Consider the following 25,267-nt stretch of genomic DNA (forward strand, 5'->3'; position numbering starts at 1 on the left):
CTAGTAGAGGAGCGGGGGACGAAGCCCATTTAAATCCTTCATTTTAAACAAACCCAGTTCTTACGTTGTGCAAAGCTGTCATAGTAAATTTTATTTCAGTCAAAATTCTAGAACACAGCAAATATAAGGATATCAAAGGCTGTGCTATATAAAAGCCTGATTCCAACACAAATGGTTTCAGGAGTAAAATATGTTGCCTTTGAGAAGTATCACACAAGATCAAGTCAAGCGATGCAATTATTACTTGTTACTAACTAGGGTTTCACTTTTCTTCCTGGCTGTTATGAGCAAATAGTAGGTTGGGTCTAAGGATGAAATAAAAAAAAAAAATACAACCAAACGTAAGTTGTCGTTTAAGCCACACGATATGCTTGCATAACCTATGGATAAAATATAAAATTTTAGTTTGTCAACTGGTACAATGAAAGCTGTGTATGTAAAGTTTTTTTGGCTTATCTTTCATTGCATGAATTTGCCAGGTGTCAAGAATTACACCAAAGGCTAGCTAGCCCCCTCAACTTCTAATGGTGGAATCCAGCTCTTTCAAATGGAATAAATTGGTATGGGAATTTGAACAACCATACATGGCGAATGCTGTCTGTGTGTATTTTTACAGGCTCTAGCATACGAATAGACTGCCTGCAACAAGACTGTGCAAGTATTGATAATTTGACTGGAAGGTCCATGTCCACCGAGGTGTCTAACAGGTTAATTATCTTCTATGGGCGCTGTCTTGGGTAATCCAGGTCTCATTAAGCCTCGGGTTGCACACTAAGAAACTCATTTTTTTTATTCTTCCCTAAACTTTCATTCAAATAGACTATTGCTCAGCATGCCAAAAGGGCCTCCTAGTACTGTAGTACTTGATTACATACTTAATCGCTGCTGAAACCAAAGCTAAGTCTCGGCATGCGCACCAAGGAATCCAGCAGCCTGAGCTAACATTCTTCTACAAAATTCATTTCAAAAGTAGGTGTTTTCACTGTTTCAGCAAGCAAACTAAGGGTTCCAGTTGTTTATACTTAATCATCTTTCCAGAAGATCAATTTCAATCTACACATTAGCAAAGAAAATTGTAGAAATCAGTACGGTAGCCTGTCTCTCCCTATCTTTGCATTGGTTGTAAATCTTGTTCAAAAGTGGCAAGAATGGGCAATTATTTTCCACCCCATCAGCATGTTAATGAGCACGAGCCACAAAATAACAAGAAAACAGAAGCCATTTCCTTTCCTTAAGCTGCTTATAACTTACAACAAAACTGCATACAGAATAATCTTGATACAAATCTAGAGTCGAGTGTCATGCTTTTAATGTGGCTTACATCTAAGAAAGCAAATACTAAATTGTTTATAGCTATCTGCAGTACACGTGACTGTAGCAAAATTAACCCTTAAAGGACGGTTGCAACTCCATTCTGATGTTGGAAACGGTAACAGTTTAGTGATATTTGACAGATAATAAATTTTGACAGATATTAATATCCAACAAGATTGCTATGCAAATTGCAGGTTGGTAGGATATATCAATGATGCACAAGCAAAGATACATAATTTACAGACATTTGAAAAATTGGGAGAGACACGCTACTATACTAACTTTTGCTTTGTTCTTAATACAAAGTCCGGCTTCCAATAAAATTGATTCTCTAGGAAGATTATTAGGTTTAAATGACTTATCACCTTACTTTGTTTGCTGAAATAGTTGACAAATCTACATCTGTGATGAAGTTCGCAGTGGAATATTAGCTTGTAAGGCTGCTGGATTCCTTAGTGTGCATGACAAGACTTAGTCTTTGCTTCATCACAGATAAAGCTTGTAGCCGTTACATTTGCGGCAAAGCTTAGACTTAAAATACCGAGTTTTGTAGTAAAAATCTCGAGACTTCAAATAAGACCTAGCTTACATCAAAGACAAGCACCAATGATAACCTATTCAAGTTCTTAGTGGAAATGGACCTTCGTATGAAGTTAACGGCATTCACATTCTTGGCACAAGCAACTCATGAGCCCGTAAAAGCACTAATGCATAAAGTAACTTCTAATCATTTGTGATGCTGCCTTCTTAGTTATTATATCTATCATAAGATGCAATGTACGTTAATATTCTCATGAACATGACCGCTCTAGATAATGAAATATGTAAAAGAGCAGATAAGTTTTTCGACTGCTTGTAATGCAATAACTGACTACGCTTGAATACATATCAATCAAATGTGTGGATACGCGTATGTACTCATGAATTACAATAACGATTCTCTAACATTACCTCAATTTTCAAGGACTTATTATAAAAAATACGTATAAAAGAAATCAGCCAGCGTCTACCCTCGTGCCAAACGCGCGCGCGCGCACAGAGAAAGAGAGAGAGAGAGAGAGAGAGAGAGAGAGAGAGAGAGAGAGAGAGAGAGAGAGAGAGACTTCATCCCAATACCTAAGTGGGCCACCATACCACCAGTCTCACTAGTATTCTGTTAACACATTAGTCAACCCCACGAATGGGCCAAGAAGATCGAACGCCCTCAGAGCTTACGTAACAATATCAAGGCACAGCCAACCAAAATTCATTCACTAATGTTCTTCTAACTGGATGGCAGCAAGGACGAACGTCAGAGGAAATAAACCATCGCAATAGGAAATCTTTACATGACCTTCAAACACCTAATATGCCACCTACACGCTGATGAATATTGTTAGACGTACAGAGAAGACTCGACAAACAAAAAAATAGCCTTTATATACAACACAACTGCCCTTGCAGGCTGCCTCTTCTCAACTAATATAATAATAATAATAATAATAATAAATTAATTAATAGAATAATAAAATAATATAATAATAAATAATAATAATAATAATAATAATAATAATAATAATAAGAATAATAATAAATAAACAATACAACTACAATAATAATAATCAATGTCAATACATAACAATCAACTCTCAATAATAATCATCATCATCATCATCATCATCATCATCATCATCATCATCATCATCATCATCATCATCATCACTTGGTTTCCAGTGGAGATGAAGTACAAAATATGATATACATCAACTATAATCAGTGGTTCTCAACCTTTTTATTACCACGCCCCCTCTGGCAGTTTGTTCTTTCTTTCACGGCCGCCGTGCATCTATGAGTAAAATTCCCTCCCAGATTTAAAAGAAAAAATGCGTAAGAGTAGGGGTTTCAAGGGACAGGAAGGGAGGTTAATAATTACAAAATATGGTGAGCCCAACGAGTCTAACTACAGTAGCAGACACGAGGAAATAAGGCGATACTTTTGCATTTTTTCATAAACTTTTGAATATTTCCTCACTCTTGCTAAGAGAATAATGAATATAGAGTATTTTTTTCCCATTTTCCCCAGGGCTCGCCTTCCCCCGGAAATTGCTGACGCACCCCCACCCCCCTCCCCGGACTTTACGAACCATTGAACTATATAGTGAAACAGTTGTCTACTCCAAAACCTTGTGAATTAAGAATCAATATGAAAAACAAAATATCTATAAGATACACAGTGAAATATCTAAGCCTAAACACTGCATAGTGTTTAACATGAAAAATTTTGACATAATATGTACTTGGAAGGCACAATAAAATACGATTTATAATTCTAACATTGTGCCTACATTACCCTTTAAGATGATGGTGTAGCGTCCCCGATATACAAAGGAAAATAAATTTAATGCACACTAGCCTTGGAAAAATACTGGACATCTAATATAAACCCAGGTTCCGTTACCACTTTCTCCATACCTCCAAAATTCTAGGACCCATTTAGAGTAAAATTGCCTTGGGTGACAATTTTGGTAGGCGGGGGAAAATTCTCAAATAACGTGTCTCTGAAAATAAACTCAAAATTGACTTCGAGGTCAATAAAACAGCAGATATTTGGAACTATATGAAATATACAGACAAATAAGGTGTCATTCCCCACTAATTTTTGCAGAAGGAATCCAATACAGCCCCTTTAAAGTTATTTAGAGGCATCCTATTAAAAGAAACTGGAGATAAAGTCCCTCAGCAACATATCAAGGTAGCGATAATAGACAAACTTATAAGCGAATATCTTTGAGGGACAAAAGCAAAAGAAAAGCGATGTTGTACATGATAAGTGCACAAATTTATACCACATATAGTCTAATTGTACCCAACTATAAGAGATATTATTACAAAGAGATAGCCAATTCAATGAAAATCTCTGTCCGATGCTTCACTCTCAGAATAAAGTTGTCTAGCTGCAGGGTTAGGAAAGTCGACGGTGCAGTGGCGAACAGTGTCCATTTTCAATATGCCATCCATGTCCGATGTGCGATGGGCGAACTTTCAGTTCCCAATGGAATTTTATGTATGCTAGGTAGTTAACTCTCAGATGTTGGTTCATAGTGTCTTTATAAGGCGCAAGGTGCATTTTCTTCTTCTTTTGCGCTCTCCACTTCAAAGCCCGTGCTTCACCCAAGCTAGACTTTTTAGTATCCCCGCACACATATTTAAGGACAAATTTTTTTAGATTAGCCACGGTTTTTCGAGTGACTGGGAGATTTTTCCCACATTCTGATAGCAACTCCTGCGCTTCTTGTGACTTTTTTTTTACCCTCTCAAATATCGTTTTCTTACTAATGCCATAAATACCAGAAATGTGGTCTTCACTACTCATAACATTGGCTCGTGGTTACTGAACACAAATATTTGGCATCAACAATCTCTTTTCTTCCTACGTTTGAACAGTGATCCTTCTTGGTGAGCAACAAATGCAGCTTGGACATAACTTTCAGTATCTTCACTGTCCAGCACAACTGGTTCTACATAGCCCTTTGATCGCAGAATATTGTACACGGTGAACATTGCTGTATCAGCCTCTGCATAAGTAATATTCGAAATCAGCCTCTGGATGTCCTGACTCCATATCGCTTGCTGTTCCATTGGCTAAACAGTACAAGATGGCAGTATATGTCGACTGAGCTGCTTCCGCTAAGGCTTTTTGTAGAAAAGCCTGGAGACGAATCTTATTTGTTAGCTTGCTCATCAAGTCATTCAAGTCTATGTTTGATGGGAATTTTTCTGTTCTCTTGATGTATATATTGTTGACATGCTTTTTCTGGCGGTGCTCTTTTTCACTGTCCTTTATTGTGAATTCACTGTCATAAGGATCACTTACTCAGATAATTCTTTCAGCTGCCTTGTGCCTCCTCTGAATGATATCGACAACCTTTAGTGAATAGTCACTCTAAGTGTATGGAGAGCCATCTGATTTCTCTCGGTCTTCCTTAGTAGGCAGAATTAAATGCCAGATGTATCCCATATCAGTGACTGATGCGTAAATCTGTGGCTCTGGTATTGGAGTAAAAGTGAGGTTTTGTTGCTTTTCTGTGTCATACATAATGTCCCATTGGCGTTGAACAAGGAGAGATTCGCTTGTTACCCTATGTTTCATGACTTTTTCTTATTTCAGGCTTCCACTTTTGTCAACCAGCTCAAGAAGTGACCCAAATGGATTGGCTTCCATTTCCTCACTCATGCCTTTCAAGTTTTCCTTTGGATCACTGTTTCTCTCGTCTGGAAAAGTTTTTTATATCCCTCCGTTCTTGTCTATCACAAAGCGATTTCTCTTTAGAGTACACTCTTCCATCCATGGAAGTCTTGACCTTTTCCAGACCATCTTCTTTGACAGACATGAAGTCTTTAACCAGTTTACATGATGTTGGTAAGCCATACTGCAGCGAGTACAGTAACTGACCATCTTACTCAAAAGGATCACAGTAAAATTTGGTCAGGCATGCACCAATGTCTTGAACATATTGCTCATTGATCTTGCAGTTTCGTTTTGGTAATTCATCAATTCATCATGCTTTTGTTTTCTCCTTTTTTGCTTTGCACATTGGTGAAGAGCAGCCCTTATTAGACTTACATTGTTCACCTTTTGAATGTCTACGAGAAGCTGCTTTTTATCCTGCAGAATTAAGAGCAAGTATGGCTTCAACTTTGATCCCATGTTGCAATACATGTGTTTGTTTGTTTATGTGCTTTTACGTTGCATGGAACCAGTGGTTATTCAGCAACGGGACCAACGGCTTTACGTGACTTCCGAACCACGTCGAGAGTGAACTTTATCACCAGAAATACACATCTCTCGCTCTTCAATGGAATGGCCGAGAATCGAACCCGCGACCACCGAGGTATGACGCAAACACCGTACCAACCACGCCTGTGGGTTGCCTGTGATCGAATGTGCAAAATACCCTGCTTCCATGTACGATCTCTGTTCATCCGACAAGGTTTTAAGCATGGCAATAAAATCAGGCAAGTCGCGCCCCCTACTTGTCATTATCGTAGATTTGCGGCAAGGAAGCATTAGCCAGAGATTGTTTGAACTCTTGCCAACTCCTTGTTCTAAGGGATCGGATGTTCATCATCAGGATTTCTGTCATTTCTATCAATGACACCCTGAACTGTGCTTGTGAATTCTGATAGTCATCAAACAGTGTCTCAGCCACACACGACAACCTAGAGAACACTAGTGAGGATGAGGTTTCTGATTCTGAGTGAAGCATCGGGCAGTGATTTTGATTTAATTAGGTATCTCCTTTCAATGGTATCTCTTATAGTTGGATGCAATTAGACTAAAGGTGGTGTAAATATGTACGCTAATAATGTGTAACATCACTTTTCTGTTTATTTGGTCCATCAAAGGTATTCAATTACAAGTTTGTCTATTATCGCTCCCTTGATATGTTCCCGAGGGAATTTATCTCCAGTTTCTGTTAATAGGATGCCTCCAAATGACTTGGAAGAGGTTTTAGTTGATTTCTTATGCAATAAATAACGGGGAATGAAACCTTATTTGTCTGTATAGTATTCCATATAGTTCCAAACATAAGCGGTTTTATTGACCTCGGAGCCAATTTTGAGATTTAAAAACCGCTTGATTTGAGAATGCTTCCACACCTACAAAAAATTGTCACCCAAGCTAATTTTACTGTAAATGGGTTCGTCAGCCGAAGTGAGTGTTGGAGGCATGGAGAAAGTGGTCCTCTAAAACCTTTGGTTGGGTGAGCTGTTCTATACATACAGTTTGGCTCACATCCAATATATTTCTTATAGATTATCCAAGTATAACGAATAACATGAAAATCATCATATTGTTATATTTGACGTAACCATGATATATTCCTAAAAAAAATGCAGACATCATATATCAAGACAATTTTCTAATTTTAGAAAAGCGTTAGAGACCATTTTCTATGACTATCTCCAACCAAAGAAAACGAAATTCAACGGGCACTTCATCTATTACTAGCGTATTATTTTCTTTACCATTACGTAGGATTCAACTCCCAGTTTACTTTGACAGCTCCCCCTATTGGCCGTTCTGTGTTAATCCTTGCATAGTCAGTTTTACTTGGCACGTTGGCAGTCACATTACATTATATGTAACAAATCGTTACCATAACTAGGTATTCTGAATCGCTATGTACTCTACGTTCTTAAGTTTCTTATTGATTAAATATCAAGAAGTTTTAACATCTCTAGTTCCCGCGGTAGTTTATGAAATAGTCTGGTGCCTACGCTGAGTTTGAATATGGGAACGCTAAATTTCTATCTGTATTATAAACCACACCACTTACAATATTCGATATAATTATACTACGTACCCTACTTACATCTGCAGCATTCTGACATATAAGTTTACAAATTCCGCCTTTTTTATTTCCTATGAGCAACCAAATTAACATTTCATATTTTAGGTTTGTTTCCTTGTTGAACCTCTCATTACAAATCTGACTTGCTATCACAGGACGTATCACATCATCACAAATGCTTGGATGAAGCAAAACACTCTACTTGTACATCTTTGGAACACTGATAGCTTTCTTCTATGAACCAAAACTCATCAGCGTCGAGTCTGTGCAAATACCAAGCTTAGAACAACTTGTGAAAATCATGTAGCACGGTCGCTTCATCCTACAGGAGAGTTTTTAATGCCAAGCTCAGCTTGTAAAAACATTGGAATTCATTTACAGGGCTAGCAAAATAAGCAATAATATCATTTTAACATATTGGGCATCCGTCACATGACAGTCCTGTTTGATAAGTTTTATCCTTATGTAATGCGAGTGAGACCTTCCAACAAAGTCGAAACTGAGATGGAGTTTGCTGGAAATGACTGAATACGTGTGAAGGCAGATATTTGAAAAAGTACACTACCTTATTAACAACAGATCTTACTATAGGACCATTTTCATCTTAAGACTCGTAAAAGGTAACATTTTTGGCAAACGGAGACATTAAATATCTTCACTCGCAAAGCAAAAAGTTGAATAATTAAATGTTTTAAAACTAAGCTGGTCTTTATTTACACTATTTAATAATTTTCTTATGTATTTAAAAATGATGTCGTTCATCTATACTAAAGTGCACGAAGGACATTAAATTTGGCATTTATAGTAATCCATAGCGTGAGGCCTTAAATGACTGAGGTCCGTCATCCTAATAACTGTGAGAACGAATGTGCTGAGACACAGCCTAAGACTTTCATTTAGTTATATAATCAATCTTGGAAGTGCATTTACTCCAGATGTATCAGGAACACCTAACTTGAGTTGTCTAACTAAGGTAGTTTTGGAAGTGAACTCTAACGGTAAAGTTGTTTGGGTCCCTATATCCTAGGCGATGATACACACGGTACTATGTAGGTCGATTCCGGGCAAAGGCAACCCTATCTCAGCGCCAGGTCAGAATACTGCAACCTACGTGAGGCAAGGTAAATTAAAGATGTAGTAATCAGGTGAGCTTTGGGCTAGGTTAGGTTATATTTCGGCTTTCTCTGACATACACGCTGGGCTTTGCTTTATATTTGCTGCGAATTCTTCAATCCTTCATTTCAGTGGCCACTGGGCATGCCAGTGTTCCGTCACCTAAATATCCCTATTTCCCAGGGTCTCCTCTAGACTGTTTGAGAAACTTGAGAATGGTGTAAATAAAAATTGGCAACTTCATAGTCACAAAAGGTTCAAATCATTAAAAAGATTCACACAACAAAGAACTCAACGATTATGTCTGCAATGATCTGTGTATATATAATTACTAGCTTAGATTTTCCCTCTATCTTTTGTTTAGTCTGACCTAGCTGTCTTCCCATAATACGGCTTCTCTACTCAACAACCATGTACGTCGTATTCCATTTTCAAAATTCAAATACAACTGGCATACACAACACAACCCGAGAACTAACTATCATAGTTATAAAGGAGCTTTACAATTACGATCTCATACAAAACTTGGTTATGACGTACCAACTTTGTACCAAAGCCGAGTTACCACTAACACTTGATTAATATTCTAAATCCACAGCAATGTTTTCGGTGATATGTGTAACTCGTTTGGAATTTTACCACAGATAATCTGGACCATTTAGCATATGGGCAAACTAGTACCTCTGCAATTTATTTTGCTAGTAAGTTTCTAGGCTTTTTCAGACTAGCTGCTTTTCGCTGTCTGCCATTCTAGATTCAAGATGCATTTGTTGCGTGCTATTTTCCGAATAATGACTTGGATATTGTTAACACATTCACTAGGCAGAACTGTGTGGTTTTTCCGTTACTGCATTTAATGACAATTTTGTAACTTTTGTAACTGGAATGCCTCACATTTAGGTGAATAATTTCTCCTTTGTGGATCATTTATATCACAAAAATTAACATATTTTTCTCCCAGAAGCTACCAAATAGTAGCGTGACACTTGCATACAAAATGTATAGCCTTCCAAAACCTCCTGAAAACTGATGAACCACAGATACCGACAATAAAAAAGAAACTGAAGCGAACTAGAGGGAACTGAAAAGAAAACCTGCACTGTTCATCATAATCAGCAATGGTAATTACATGAATACATCATAATCTAACATAACCAAACCTTGGGCTCTGCCTACTACCTTGCCAAATGGAGACCTCCTTTTCCTCTACTACAATGACCATTGTTAATGGTAAATGTAATCATGAAAAACTGAATACAACCTGAAAATAGCCAGGAATAAAAATGCCAAAATAAAATACAAAAGAAAGTTTCTTGATAAGTGTGTATATACATATATAAAAAAAACTTTCTATCACACTTTACTTTGATATTTTTATTCCTGGCTATTTTCAGTATGTTTTCAGTTTTATCATGATTACATTTACCATTAATAATGGTCATTGAAATATAGGGAAAGGAGTAACCTACTTGGCAAGGTAGTAGGCAGAGCACAAGGTTTGTTTATGTCTGATTATGATGTATTCATGTAATTAATATTGCCGATTATGAGGACATTTTTATTCCTAGCTATTTATAGATGGTATTCAGTTTTTGTTACACACGCACACTATATATATATATATATATATATATATATATATATATATATATATATATAAATTGTTCAAGATTTCAGCTGGAACCAAGGAAAGAAATAGTCTTTTACCCAATTTTAAAGAATCTATACGAGTTACCCTTCGACTTTGGAGGAATCTGTTACAGCCTCTGAGAGAGGATAGAAACTATAATAGAACAAAGGTTTATTTACAAGCTTACTAACAAAGATAAATGCAGAATGGTATCTCCTATTTACATAAAAAGGTAAAATCTTACAATGCGTGAACTAGGGGAACAGTGAGCTAATTCAAATACTTGCTGGCCAGTTTTGCGACTCGAAATAATGGCTTCACAAAAGGAGAACTGCGATTGCCGACGTCTTCTTGACTCCGTATTGCAGAAAATAATGACTATTCTTGATACTTGAAGGGCAGGAACTTCCCAAAACCTCTAGCAGAACGTCTCTTCTCTGAAGTCTCGCTCAACGTCGAAATAACTCGGTCGTCCACTCCATAAGACGACTTGACCAGAATTCAACCAACTCTTGAGCGATTTTTCCTCTGATCCTTCGTCCTGGTTCCTTCTTCTCTTATCTCTCTCTGACGATCTCTGCTGCTGATCTATCACTGATAATCTGATCTGTGGCTCTACTGAGGATCTCTCCGTTTGACTAACTAATGATCTGCCTTCTCCTACTTCATCCGTCGTATTTATACGGCACCCTGGGGGCGGGGCCTACGGCGAGCGTCACAGACTCCCGAGATTACCGGAACGATTTAGAAGTTTCTCGACGAAGTATTGCATCAGAAGTCGCGGCGTTTCTCATGACACTTCAGTAACTGTTGCGTTCCACAACACTCCTGCCGATTCTAGAACAACCGCGAGAACAGGCGCCTCCAACATGGGCGCGAATGCCTCCTTATTGCAGAATTTCTCGAAGATGTGTTTTCCTTTCCCTTTATCTTTTTTGCTATACAGCAATTACCGTTACACGTCCCCCCCAAAAAAGAGAAAAATATGAAATCAACTGATTTTGTTTTTCTTTAAAGAGAAACAAGAATTAAACAGCAGGGGAAACAATTCTGCATAAAGCTTTAATACTTCTCAATTCACTCAACCACTCATGCCAAAATAGAAAACGGTCATTAGGCTACTCATTCTGAAAACTCTAGCGAGGCTATTAGCTATAACATTATCTTTCTCTCTTACTTTTTCCATTTTCTGAACTCCGATAAAAACTTTGAAATGTTAAAACACCTCTTGTGTTTTTCTCAAAACTAATTTCTCTCACATAGAACACTGGCGGTGGCCATGGTACTGGGCGTTCTTTATAATTCTGAAGCAAATTTACATTTATTGACTTTGCTCTACTCTTACCCATATTAATTCCATAATGTGTATTTCCCCTTCCTCTAACACTGAAAAAGAACCTTCGAGCTTATAAGGTAAAGAGGAACCTTCTTTCTGGACTAGTACTAAAACTTTATCTCTTACACGGAAATTTGTCTCTTCGCTCTAAGATCAGTTTCTGTTTAGTCCCCCTTGACTCCCGTTCTCCTTCACTAGTTACCAACCATCTCTTAAATTGTTTTTATAATACTCTAGATTAGTTGTGCAATCTTCTCTACCCTTACTTCTAGGCAAAGGTCCGACCATATTGATAAATACATTCTCAAAAGATTCGCCTAACACAACGGAACTCTGGGAATTACTTGAATCAGTTTCCTGGCAATTTGATATTCACGACAGCTTAAAACATACCTCTTTACATCATTTTTCATTTTAGGCCAAAAGTACGCCCTACTAATAGACCTGAAACTTGTATTTACTCCTAAATGTCCTTGCTCATCATGTGCTAACTTCAAAACTAGTTCACGAAGCTTTCTAGGAACCACTAATTGTTCTGTGATTTCCCCTTTACTACCCGACTTAGGTCGAACATAACGACACAAAACTTCGTCCTTTAAACAAAAAGTTTCCTTACACACATCATCGAGATCATCATCCAGCTCACTTTCAAAAACTCAGGTTAGTGTCTCATCCTCTCTCTGCAACTTGACTAGCTCATCCTTATTCACGAGGTTAGCGCCTAATTCATCACCGTAACTAGTACTAGACAAGGTCTATTCTTTAGACCTTGGTACTAGATACTGGTATATTTACTACGTTACTCTCGACAGCTACACCTTCCGTTTGGCTATCACTGTCAGCAATAGAGCCAGGTTTCTCAGCCACCTCCATCACACTCGTTCGAATCCACGAACTCACTCTCGTTCAAATCCACGAACAAATTATGACCGTAGTCTATGTCTGTATCTAATCCCGACCTAGTTACTACCATTTCAGGCACTGGAATATCCCTCACAACAGGATTCACATTCTTGGATAAAGCTAAGTCATTACCGAGAATAAATGTCAACGCCATCGACGGGAAAACTGTCAACAACTGCCAGTTTCACTTCTCCTGACGCTACCTGACTTTCTAAATTCAATTTCTACAAAGGACAAAGGACACAAGTGTTGGGAATCCACCTAACATGACTTTCTTCCATGTTGATTTCTGCCCTGTTCGGCACACTCTCTCTCCTAATCAGTGCCTCGAAGCAAGACCACTTCTCTCGAACACACTCCTCCAAGAGAGGAAACTATGCCTTCCGACAGAAATTCACCTAAAAATTTCCTAGTTTCTCTCATCACATCATTCCTACTTGACGAAAGGTTAACTAGAGACACTGGTTTCTTACCGTCCTTTCTTTCTACTACACAATTTCTCGTTAAATGCCCTTTCCCATTACATCGGAAACAAGTTAATTCTGAGTCACTAGATGCCATCATACTCTTACAAACCTTAGATATTTGACCAGGTTTTCCGCATGTATAACAGGAATAGTCACTTTTACTCGCATTGCTATTACTAGGACTGAAACCTTTACTGCTTTGTACTCTACCAGACGAAGGATCATTTCGTTTCTTACTAACACTCAAATCATGGGTTAGACTATATTCGTCAGCTAACCGAGTTGCTCCTGCAAAAGATACTTCTCGCCTATCTTCTATATAAAGCTTAATCTCAGGGGATACGTTATCTTTGAAGTTTTCTAACAACACTAAGTTCTTCAAACTATCAAAATCCTCAACTTTAGCAGAAGTTAATCAATCAAAAAACAGCCTTTCTAACTTTCTTACGGTACGCCTCCGGTACTAACCTATACGTGCTAAGAACAGTTTCTTTCATGATATCGTAATTATCACATTCCTCCTTAGACATGCAACTATACACAGTAAGCGCCCTACCACTTAAAACTGACTGTAAATATAAAGTCCACAATTCTTTAGGAGAACCTACTCTTTCCATTAACTTCTCAAAACACATGAAATATGTCGTAACATCTTCCTCATCAAACTTTGGTACTAATTTCAGCACGGCACTCATACCAAACTTATCAGTTTCGCCTGACTGACTTTTACGAGCATTTTGCCTTAACCGAGCAATTTCCAACTCATGCATACGTTCTTTCTCTTTTCCTTCCTGTTGCATTACCAACATTTCTCTCTCTTGCTGCATTTTCATTACTTCTCTCTCTTGCTGGATTTTCATTGCTTCTCTCTCTTGCTGCATTTTCATTACTTCTCTCTCAGCCGCTCTTTCAGCTCTCTCATACTTTTCTCTTTCTTTCTTTTCAACATACTCACGGAGATCATTCCCTTCTAGACCTAGAAGCTTACCCGACTCAATAAACTTTTTCACCATCTTACTCATTCTGGCTCTTTCTATATCCTCCCTGTTTCAAACTGTTAGTGCTATTCTAAGCAAGGTCGCCACAATGTTACGAACCGACTAGAAAGGTCCGCTTCAGGTTCGATATTATGATAAACAAAAAGAATTCCACACCAACAGTTGAAACTGGGGATACGAATATAGAAAGAAACTCTAACAGAACAAAGGTTTATTTACAAGCTTACTAACAAAGATAAATGCAGAATTGTATCTCCTATTTACATAAAAAGGTAAAATCTTACAATGCATAAACTAGGGAAACAGTGAGGTAATTCAAATACTTGCTGGCCAGTTTTGAGACTCGAAACGATGGCTTCACGAAAGAAGAACTGCGATTGCCGACGTCTTCATGACTCCGTATTGCAGAAAATAATGACTATTCTTGATAGTTGAAGGGCAGGAACTTCCCAAAACCTCTAGCAGAACGTCTCTTCTCTGAAGTCTCGCTCAACGTCGAAATAACTCGGCCGTCCACTCCATAAGACGACTTGACCAGAATTCAACCAACTCTTGAGTGATTTTTCCTCTGATCCTTCGTCCTGGTTCCTTCTTCTCTTATCTCTCTCTGACGATCTCTGCTGCTGATCTATCACTGATAATCTGATCTGTGGCTCTTACTGAGGATCTCTCTGTTTGACTAACTGATGATCTGCCTTCTCCTACTTCATCCGTCGTATTTTTATACGGCTTCCTGGGGGCGGGGCCTACGGCGAGCGACACAGACTTCTGAGATTACCAGAACGATTGAGAAGTTTCTCAACAAAGTATTGCATCAGAAGTCGCGGCGTTTCTCATGACACTTCGGCGCCTATTGCGTTCCTCAACACTCCTACCAATTCTAGAACAACCATGAGAACAGGCGCCTCCAACACGGGCGCTAATGCCTCCTTATTGAAGAATTTCTCGAAGATGCGTTAACCTTTCCCTTTATCTTTCTTTGCTATACAGCAATTACCGTAACAGAATCCATTCTCCTTTTTCTTTTGAAAAGCTATCCTCTTCTCCCATTGGTGCTTGGAATATCCCCTACAGGCATTATGGGAGGAGCTATCCAGGAGAAAGCTTGAAAAGGCCTTGAATCCAGGAGAGAGGCCTCAGAAGACGACTAGGCCTTGGCGAGGTAAAACCACTGGCCCCTTACCAGATGCTGCTGCCCCCCCCCCCCTCTCCTGGTCCTGAGTTTCCCATGCTTTGGGAAGCCCAGGTATATTTTTAAAAGTCCATAGTGTCCAGACTAAGAGAAGACGACATCCAGCATCCTCACTAAAGGTACTGTAAGGGAAATTCCATTTCAACCAGGGAATTGTTTTATCTTTGTCTGTATTTCATTTCATTTTCCGAGGCGACTTGTGCAGTGTTGAACATTCCCCTAGTGAATTTAAGCCACGAAAATAGTTTCTGCTGTGTAAATTCCCAGTCATTTCATCCCCCCTGAATGGCCTTTGAATGAGAGAAAACAGTGTGTAAAGTTCGCCCACATGTGCCCCTGCCTTATGCCTATGCCCCCTCTACTTGCAGACAAACGCTGTGCCTGGCTGTGATAGAACTTGGAAGTCCTTCGAAGCTTGCAATTTTGCTCCGTTGCGCAATTTTCCTAGACACGTAGCCGGGCTGCTCCCCCCACGTGTTCGGATGGACTGAAAGAAGTTCACCTACCCTTGTGTTTCCTGGACCTTTGCAGATTTATGTAAATACAGTGCTTTTAAAACTAGAGTCCAGCTTTTATATAAATTCCTCCCTTTTCAGTAAACCTGGGCTTATGCCTGGGAAGTTTAGTTTTCAACCTTTTTTTTTTGTTCAAACCCCTCGTCCTCTAGTCAAGGCCTAAATCTTCAATGTAAGTGTATTTTCTGGGAGGAGACGAGGTGGAATTTTGAATAATATATATATATATATAGAATCGATGGCATTAATCTTAATATACGAATAAAAGCATACGAAAATCGTTGATAAAGTAATAGAGTAAAACAAGAGAGGTGATAACGAACTCAAGACTCCAACCGATCTCCTACACCAGTACCAATTAATGTGTTTATCCCATACCATACAGGGTACAGGGTAAAGGACACAGGCCAGAAGCGCTGGCAAATTAATCAATAAAGGTTAGAGGTTAGCTGAGAATAAGGACTAATAGAAATCTTGACCTTACCCAGTGACCTCTTAAAAGCCGTTGTAAGTGACTCAATAACAAACGTTGAACGGAACTTACAGAAAAGTCAACCTAGAAACAAGTAAAAAACTCATATAGAAAATTGGCATCTAATGAAAGACCATATATCATTCGAAGTATCCGAGGGAAGAGCAGTAGAAGAAGGCATGGTTAAGAGGGGAATGTCAAGAGAGTGGAAGTAGTCAGGCGCAAGGACCTAAGCCAAGTGTATCGTGAACTTACATAAATCCTTCATGAGTGCCCATAGACCAAATAAAACTCCCAGTCCAAGATACCTACTTATGAAAGTTACAAGTCTCTTGCAGTGGCAGTGTGGTTTAAGGCTTCACTGTGCATCCTGAATTTGTTGGGTTTGATGGTTTGCGCCTGTGAGCCGACAAATTTCTTATCTACTAAATAAAATTTCCCTTCGGTTAACATACATGAAAATATATTAATTCCGAGGTAGAGCGAATTAGATATTAAAGGACATTTGTAGCTCGATGTATGTATATGAATCACGGTAATGTGATATGACTCATATAATGGCTACTTGCGGCCAAAAGCACTACAATGTTACCGAGGTCGAGGTGGGTTGATACCGACTCCAAAACAATGAACACCTGAGAGCGACAGGTATTTGTAGCTGAGAGGCAGCATAAACTTATAGCCTGTTGCGGTGGCGGTGTGGTTTAAGGCTTTATTGAGCGTCCTGAATTTGTTGGGTTCGATGGTTTGCGCCCATGAGCCGACAAATTTCTTAAAGACTAAAAAAAATTCCCTTGCAGTTAACATATATGAAAAACATATATATATATATATATATATATATATATATATATATATATTATATAAATGTGTATAACATACATACATATATACTATGTTATGTAATTGCAGCACATACAGTTAATGTACTTTCAGAAAATGTGATCCCATTCGCACTTTTTAAAGATGATACCCCTCCAAAGTTTTACCTCACATGTATCTCTCTCTCTCTCTTAGTTAGCCCTCACACTAGTAAATGATTTTAAAGTGATTGAAATTTACCTTCACCCTCTGCAAACATTACGTATGTACATACGTTTTCTTTATTTTATTGAATTGTGTACCTTCTTATAGAAGACTTACGAAGTTTACCTAGGGGCACAAAGAAAACTCCTTTTACTCTGAGGGAGAAAGAAAATGGTATCCCATGAATTAGGGGTAACGTTAGTATACATACGAAAATGGGTACGTGTGTATGTAGTAGTTATTGTAACTATTTTTACGCCAACCAGTTATTTCTTACTTAAGGATAATATATCAAACTAACTTTTAAATCTAATTACCGTAACTTTAATTTCATTTAAAAGTTAGCTTAATATTTGGGGAGGATGATTAGGGTCATATTTAGTGTTTGGACTCTAGAAGCAAGTATTTATTAACATTTCTAGAGACCATGGCAAACATGCGCGACTTCCCCTTACACAAGGCGGTCTAGAACCTAACCTCGCGTAAGTTCAGGGGCATTAATGTATTTTCGTATGGTGGATTTTGTGATTATTTTCAACCTTGTTTTCCTTTGTTTGTTTGTTTGTATGGTGTTTTTACGTTGCATGGAACCAGTGGTTATTCAGCAACAGGACCAATGGCTTTACATGACTTCCAAACCACATCACGAGAGTGAACTTCTATCACCAGAAATACACCCCTCACACCTCAACTGTCTGTTGATACCCAGGACCGACAACAGGTTCGACTGAGTGAGCGACTACCTGTATGCAAACCCCCGACCTCCCTTGAACCTCCGGTATGTCTTTTCCCCGGTGCAGGGGACCGGGGCAGTGACTTTTGTCTAGGAGAATCGAGGGACAAGTAGACACCTCCTCCACTGCACAACACTTCACTGTTACATTGATAAATTCACGGTATTAGAAATAAAATGCTGGCAAAGGCATGTGAGGGAAGCGATAGAGCGATAGATATAAAAGGGGAGATGTGAGGCGAGAGGCGAACTCTAGGCGTTAGGCAGGTATAGGTGCCTGAAACATTGGGCAGCCATTGTCGACCCAAAGACTGGGCACTCAGCAGTCAATGGCGCCTGAAATGCTGGGCGCTCAACAGTCACTGGCAACCCAAACACTGGGCGCTCGGCAGCCACTGGAGCCCAAAGACTAGGTGCTTGGCAGCCACTGACGCCCGAAACACTGAGCACCCACGGGTGGACACTCGGGCAGCTTACGTGATTAAATAAGCTGGCCTTATGTCGGCTCGGACTCTTGCTCCTAGACAGACAAGAGGCAAGATGCCAACGTCTGGAACTCTCAGTTACTTACCATTTTATGCAAATAATCGATAAGTAATTATCTACCATAAATGAAATTCTGGTAACTAGGCAAAAAGGAATGCTAAAAATGCATGAATAACATTAGCATTTCCTATACTCCGTCTTTGTATCAAATAATGCAAAATGACGCTTGGACAGACTAGAGGCGAGATGCCGGCGTCTCTGGTGATCTCAATTACTGTAAGAAAATACGCGATCAGTAATTGATTATTAACTACTTCATATGGATATCTGGCATCTATGGAAATGAAGGCATTCTTATTTCTTTCAAATCACGTAAATGTACGTGTACACTCGACAAGAAAACTGAAGATACAGTTTTCATTAGCTTTCGTTCATCGAATTTCCCATTTGTTTTTACTGAAAAGACATAATATCGCTAAATTTAATCTAGAATATGAAAATACACTGCAAATTATATCATATTAGTTAAAACTGCTAAAACAAACCGTTCAGATTTTACTTTAAAAACACGATATATGTCCGAAGTAATTGGAATTTCTCAGATGGATTCGTTCATAGAGATCTGGTATATAGAATGTGAATTTCTGATTGTAGTACTATGTATCACGACGACAATATATACTCGTTTTCCTTCATGAACGGGGATATTATTGTATCATTGTAAGTGGCGAATGCAATTATTTTTAGCTTCTACAAACTCATGTTTGTATTCCAAAGCGTTTAATGTTAGCTGACGTCAATGGCAGCCAATGTTGTTAAGGCTAAGGTAGGTTGAGCAAATCTAGTTCCATCCGCAAGAGCGTTTTCTATGATGAGGGGAGGAGCCCTAGAACTTCAAGCGGGAAAGCGCAAGTCACTGGATACTGGCTTACGTAACGGATTTCACACTTTGATTACTTTGACATTGACATGTATCGAATGCTAGTTGCTGTTTACAAAGCAACCGTCTTTAAACATAAATCTTTATCAAGGTTAAAGTAGCATGTCAGCTCAAAGATTTTCTGGCTATATGCTCCCATTACAAAGCAGTTCGTAAATGCATTTCTTTGCTGCGAGGCTGAAAGATCTCCCAACACATCAGCATCATTTGCACGATATAAAACTTTAATTGCCTGTGCAATACATATTGAGTTATTTGTGGTAATAACTATTTTTACTTAACACAGCTTTTTTCGGGAATGATTTGGGGATGAAACCCGATTTTCAAAAGTACAGATTATATCAAGAGCTAGAGCAAGAGTGACCGCAGCCTGTGTCTAAAATTTTCCACGTCTTTTTACAATCTTTGAATGTTATGGCAACTGTCGAATGAAATCAAGATTAGAGTATGAATTTCTTAGAGAAATGACTTGAATATTATGATCCTTCAAATTTTATCTAGCATAGTGCAGCACGATCTTGGCAGTCATATCACCCCGTTTCCCAGGTATCTGTGCACCGACTCACCGCTCTTTCTTCTGCCTTTCCCCGTCACAAGTCCGTCACCAATACTATAATTTCTCTCTCTCTCTCTCTCCACTTCTAAAACATACTTTAAAATATATACCACACAATCTCCAAAGAAAAATATAATGAAGTTAAGCTGTTATAAATAGGCCTAAGCTTTCACGTAAGCAGATTTTGTTCTCTCTCTCACTCTCTCTCTCTTTTAAAACACATTTGAAAAAATATTATCACTCAATATTTCAAAGTAAATATAATGAATTAAGTATCTCTAAACAGATAGGCCTATGTTGTGCCTCTCTCTCTCTCTCTCTCTCACACACACACCACACCTCCAAGTCTGTCTGTCTCTCTATCTCCATCATCTCTCTCTTTCTCCCTCTCCCTCTCCCTCTACTCTCTCTCTCTATCTCTCTCTCTTCTCCTCTCTTTTCTCTCTCCTCTCTTCTCTCTCTCCTCTCGCACTTGTTTTAAAGCACATTTGAAAAAATATTATCACTCAATCTTTCAAAGTAAATATAATGAATTACTATGAGATTCAGGGCCTCTGTAACACGGTTTTTTCGCAATAACTTTTTATCTATGTATGTCATAAATATAACACTTTTTCAGAATACATATTATATCAACACATAAATTTTGAGTGTATTCTGCACTACGTAGGTTGAATAAATTTGGTACTTATAATGTAAAAGTGACCTTTTTTGAAGACGGGCCAACTTACTCAGAGAAAAGGTTTCGAACGCACTCGTTACGTAACTTATGACATCATTTCTTCCCTCTTTCTCGATGGATGATTGACTATACGAACGAAGGCTAACTCTGGCAAACAATGACATACAAATTTAAATACAAGCAAAGCAGTACACCTTTATGAACTCTGGAACCTCCCCACTGATAATTGTCATAATGAACAAACAAACAAAATATGTTAATAAATACAAAAACACTTCGATTATTAGTCTAACTCCCAAAATAAGTTTCCAAAGAAATTACAGTCTACTTTATAGGTCACAATCAGATTGACAAGATGTAGGGAATAGTTGGTAATTACCAAAAACATAGTAGACAAGCTTGATTTGATAACTGCTATATCCAATGTTAAGGAATTTTTATTTATTGGCTATCTACCTATTTACTGAAAAAAAAATAGCCGGTACCGTATATTGGCTTTAAACCTTCACCAATAATTATCGTCAGAATGGTGACTTCAAGAGGCTCCACCCACTTTCGCCTCGTTATAATTCAGGATAACACTGAAGGCTACATGGGCAATTGTTGGATTAGAAAATTTAACTTCTGGTTATAAAAACTAATTTCTCGAGTAGTTGTAAGAAGTGCTAAATGATCCTCAAGGATCCCAGCAGTTGGTCTAAACATTTAATTCATGTATATTACTGCTATACTGTTGCGGCACTACTGCTACAGTCGTATTACTACGCTAGCACTGATACCCCACCCACATCTATGTATCGTTCCACCATTCATAAAGTCTTTGGGTTTCAGAGCCGATGGCATTTCTGTCTGGTGGATGGGCGGGGCAACATTTGGTCAAAGGTGTTTGTTTACCTTGCTTACGTAATGAATGTTTTTCGACTCTTGGCTCGTAATCATTGGCCATGGCGTCGGCTAGTTAATTTTTACTCTATAAAAATCAAAACTATCGGGTTTAGGTTATTGATAATGCTGACAAAATTTGTGTGTGGTTGTAAAATATACATATGTCAACTTTCAGCTACATCCGATGCTTTAACAAGGAGCAAAGTCCAAAAAACCGTGTTACAGAGACCCTTAATCTCATAGTAAGTATCTCTATATATAGGCCTATGCTTGTGCTCTCTCTCTCTCTCTCTCTCTCTCCACTTTTGAAAAATTTGAAAAAAATATTGTCACTTAATCTCTCAAAGTAAATTTAATGAATTAAGTATCTCTATCGATAGGCATATACTTGCGCGCCCTCTCTCTAAGTCATAATATTTCATTCTTTACTGTATTGTTCCTCACGATTCCGCAAGTACTGACCAAATTTTAAAACGCTTTCTCTCATTGTTTAAGATCCGTCTTCAATTACGCATGAATGTTACGTCAGTTTAGTGACAAACATTACTTATAAATAAGGTTTCACAGTAGGTTTTAAAAAAGGATGATCGATATTCTACCCTGAACTGACGTTACCAAATCAACATTAACGAATAATATAGAGCCCGTTTCTACATTCAAGTATAAATTATTAAAGGACCTCTACAGAATCTTTATGGTGTAAAGTTAATGGAAATCTAGAAAGCAACAAACGCTATGATTTTGAAGCTCCGCCCCCTTTCTAGAGTTGCCAGGTGTGGCATTATTGAACACTATATGTCCGAAGATTGAAAAAAACTGTATCTTAACATTCCTTGCCGAGTGTACCTACATTTTGTATATTGTAACAAAACAAATTTCACTCTAATTAGTGATAAAGGAAAAAAAAGTATTTACAAATATATGAAATAGAATTTCATATATTAAGATATGCATTGAAAATTAACGTAAATGTATATACTTTTACACTCAGAATTATCAAGAATTTAAAGTAATCGAATTCAGTAACCGATTATGCACTCTTGGTGGCCTTGGTAGTACCCCGCTAATTGACTCGAGTGGCCTGAGCTCCAGTTTGACACGCGAGTTGGAGGTTAGGTTACGGAACGTGAACGTTCACAACTGTATGGCACAAGGAAAATACTTCTGTACACCAAGGCCATCACAGCTCTCTCTGTAATGTACCGGATTACTGCTGAGGCAGAAATCCGGTACTTAATACTCGGTTGATGGGACAATCCTCCTATGACCTCCTGCAGCCAAACAACCACACCAGTCTCTCCTTAGTACATGGTCAACCTCCACCTTTGTCTCTGCAAAGGAAAGTAATGATTATTGCAGACACGGCACTGGAAGGGATTGCGACACATCCATTGCATTCCTTTTCAGTGGGTGTGACGCGTCCGAAAAATGCCACTGACGTCTGGGAGAGAACTCATTTGAACTCAAAGACGATGCACATCCAGTGATACACCTTACCTGCAACCTGGGAGCTAGCGACAGATTCAGCAGAGGGGGTGACTACGCGTGTGCAGACACCACTGACCTCCCTTAGGCTACCAGTTTGACTCCTCGCAGGTATAGGGGAGTGTTTCATTGACCTTTGTCTAGGAGAATCGGCGGGCCAAGAAGCCACCTTCTTGAACACTGCACTTGCACTAGGCACTACCAGGCACTCAACTGACAGAACTAACACTAGGAACCATTGAGCGCTTCGAAGCACAGTCATCATTCATAAGGACCTTCACGGATGTATGTGGCTAACTGTAAAAGAGTTTCGGCAACTGACTCAAATCTCTTGTCAATTCTACCTTCAAGACTGGCAATGATGTTGGGTTCAGAAGCGAGGGAGCTGGGTAAAAGAGCGGGTACAAACAGAGAACCGGGAACGGGTTCAATAAAAGCTACAGGTTCATCAACATTGACAACATCATCCTTAAGGGTTTCCTGGCAACCTAATGACTTACTAATATGTCTTTGCAGTCGCCTTCCTTTCCTTATCCCTTGCCAATTTACTTAAGTGCAACTTTAATTTTTTCCACTTCTTAGTGTCCCAGTCCTTACACTCGCTACATCTTACTTTTTATGAAAACACCTGTCCACTGCAATCTGTGCCCATGGAGTGCAAATCATAAGAGTTTTTCGTCAGTTGTGTATTAAAGCCCTTGCTGCAATACCTTAAGCATGAAGTACCAAAGTCCGACATGATAGGGGAGTTCGAATATCGTAGTCATCGGGAATAAGTCAACTAATCAAATACTAAAGTCAAAATCAGTAACAATAATGGAGCCTAACTCAATCTAAATATGTTGTAAGGCTATACAATTCAAGAATACTTCACCAAACACAATGAAATGTCAACCAAAAAGAATGAATTCCAAAACAAAGCTAGAGCTAATAACTGTAGTACAGCCATCAGCTGGCAGAAACTAATTGAAACTATTTTTGCCAGTTGTTCCTCTCTTTCCCTGAAAGTGGACGGGGCTAGTCACCTAGCCACTAGAAAATAGCGCAACCCATGTTTTTCAAAATTCTAGCTGCCAATTCTACAAACTTTTAGTTATGCAATTACTTCTTAAGTTACTTATACATAACAAAAAGTTAACTTTGCCTCTTCAAGACTTAACCTTGGACAAAGACATTCTAGGTTTCCTAAAACTGCAAAACAAAAAGTTAACTTTGCCTCCTCCAGGCTTAACCACTGAGGAAGACAGATAGATTATTTAAACCACAAAACAAAAGGTTAACTTTGCCTGTTCCCGGTTTAACCGTTGTTAAAGAAATCCAGATTTCCTAAAACCATAAAACAAAAGGTAAACTTTTCTCCTACACGCTTGACCTTTGTAAGTTTTTTTTCTTTTTTTTTTTTTTTTGCCACAACAGTAAAAGAGGTTAAATTGGAACTTAGTAGAAAACAGCCGTAAAGGTAAAAAGATAAAATAGCATTCCCTTTACAACAGCCTTAAGGAGAGCACTTGCAAAAAATCTACTCTTATCTGCCGTTGGTGCTAAATATAAGGTTTCATAGTAAATAATTCAATGAGACTTATTCCGGAGGCTCAAAAAAATCTGTAGATAAAAATTAGACCTGCATGTAAATTCCTGAGAGAGACTGATATGGAGTTCAATGGGCTTCAATCTCAACACCTTAAGGTGCTGATCATCATTCAGATCTAACATGATGCAATACCAAGGAAAGTAAGGAACGATATATAACCTTGAAACTAGATAGCGAAAAAGTCTTACTACCTATACCTAAGAAAGAGAAACTTTTATGTCTACAAGGTTCCAGGTACTGAAAATTCCTCTAAAACGGCATCTTGAGGAATACACAAACCACTGCTTCTCACAAAAGGCCACGGCTTTTTTCTACTAAAGGATATAACCCGTCGTACCTTTGAAAATCCCATATTAGGAGGAGACAGTTGAGCATCTCTATGCGGTTAAATGTGAATGCTGAAGTTCGTGGAAGTGCATGAATTTTGTAGTGTAAAGTCAATTTCCCCGTAGACCCTGTTCACACACGGCGGTTGCATCCGCACAGTTCCGTCCGCGTGGATGCAAAGTCAATGAAAAAGCACATGAGTGTTCACCTGTAACCGTGCAGATTTGTTAACCGCCACGGCATCCGAGCGGATTGAGTTTCTCCTGGTTTTTGATGAACCA

Source organism: Macrobrachium nipponense, chromosome 1, assembly GCF_015104395.2.
Source record: "Macrobrachium nipponense isolate FS-2020 chromosome 1, ASM1510439v2, whole genome shotgun sequence".
Taxonomy (NCBI): Eukaryota; Metazoa; Arthropoda; class Malacostraca; order Decapoda; family Palaemonidae; genus Macrobrachium; species Macrobrachium nipponense.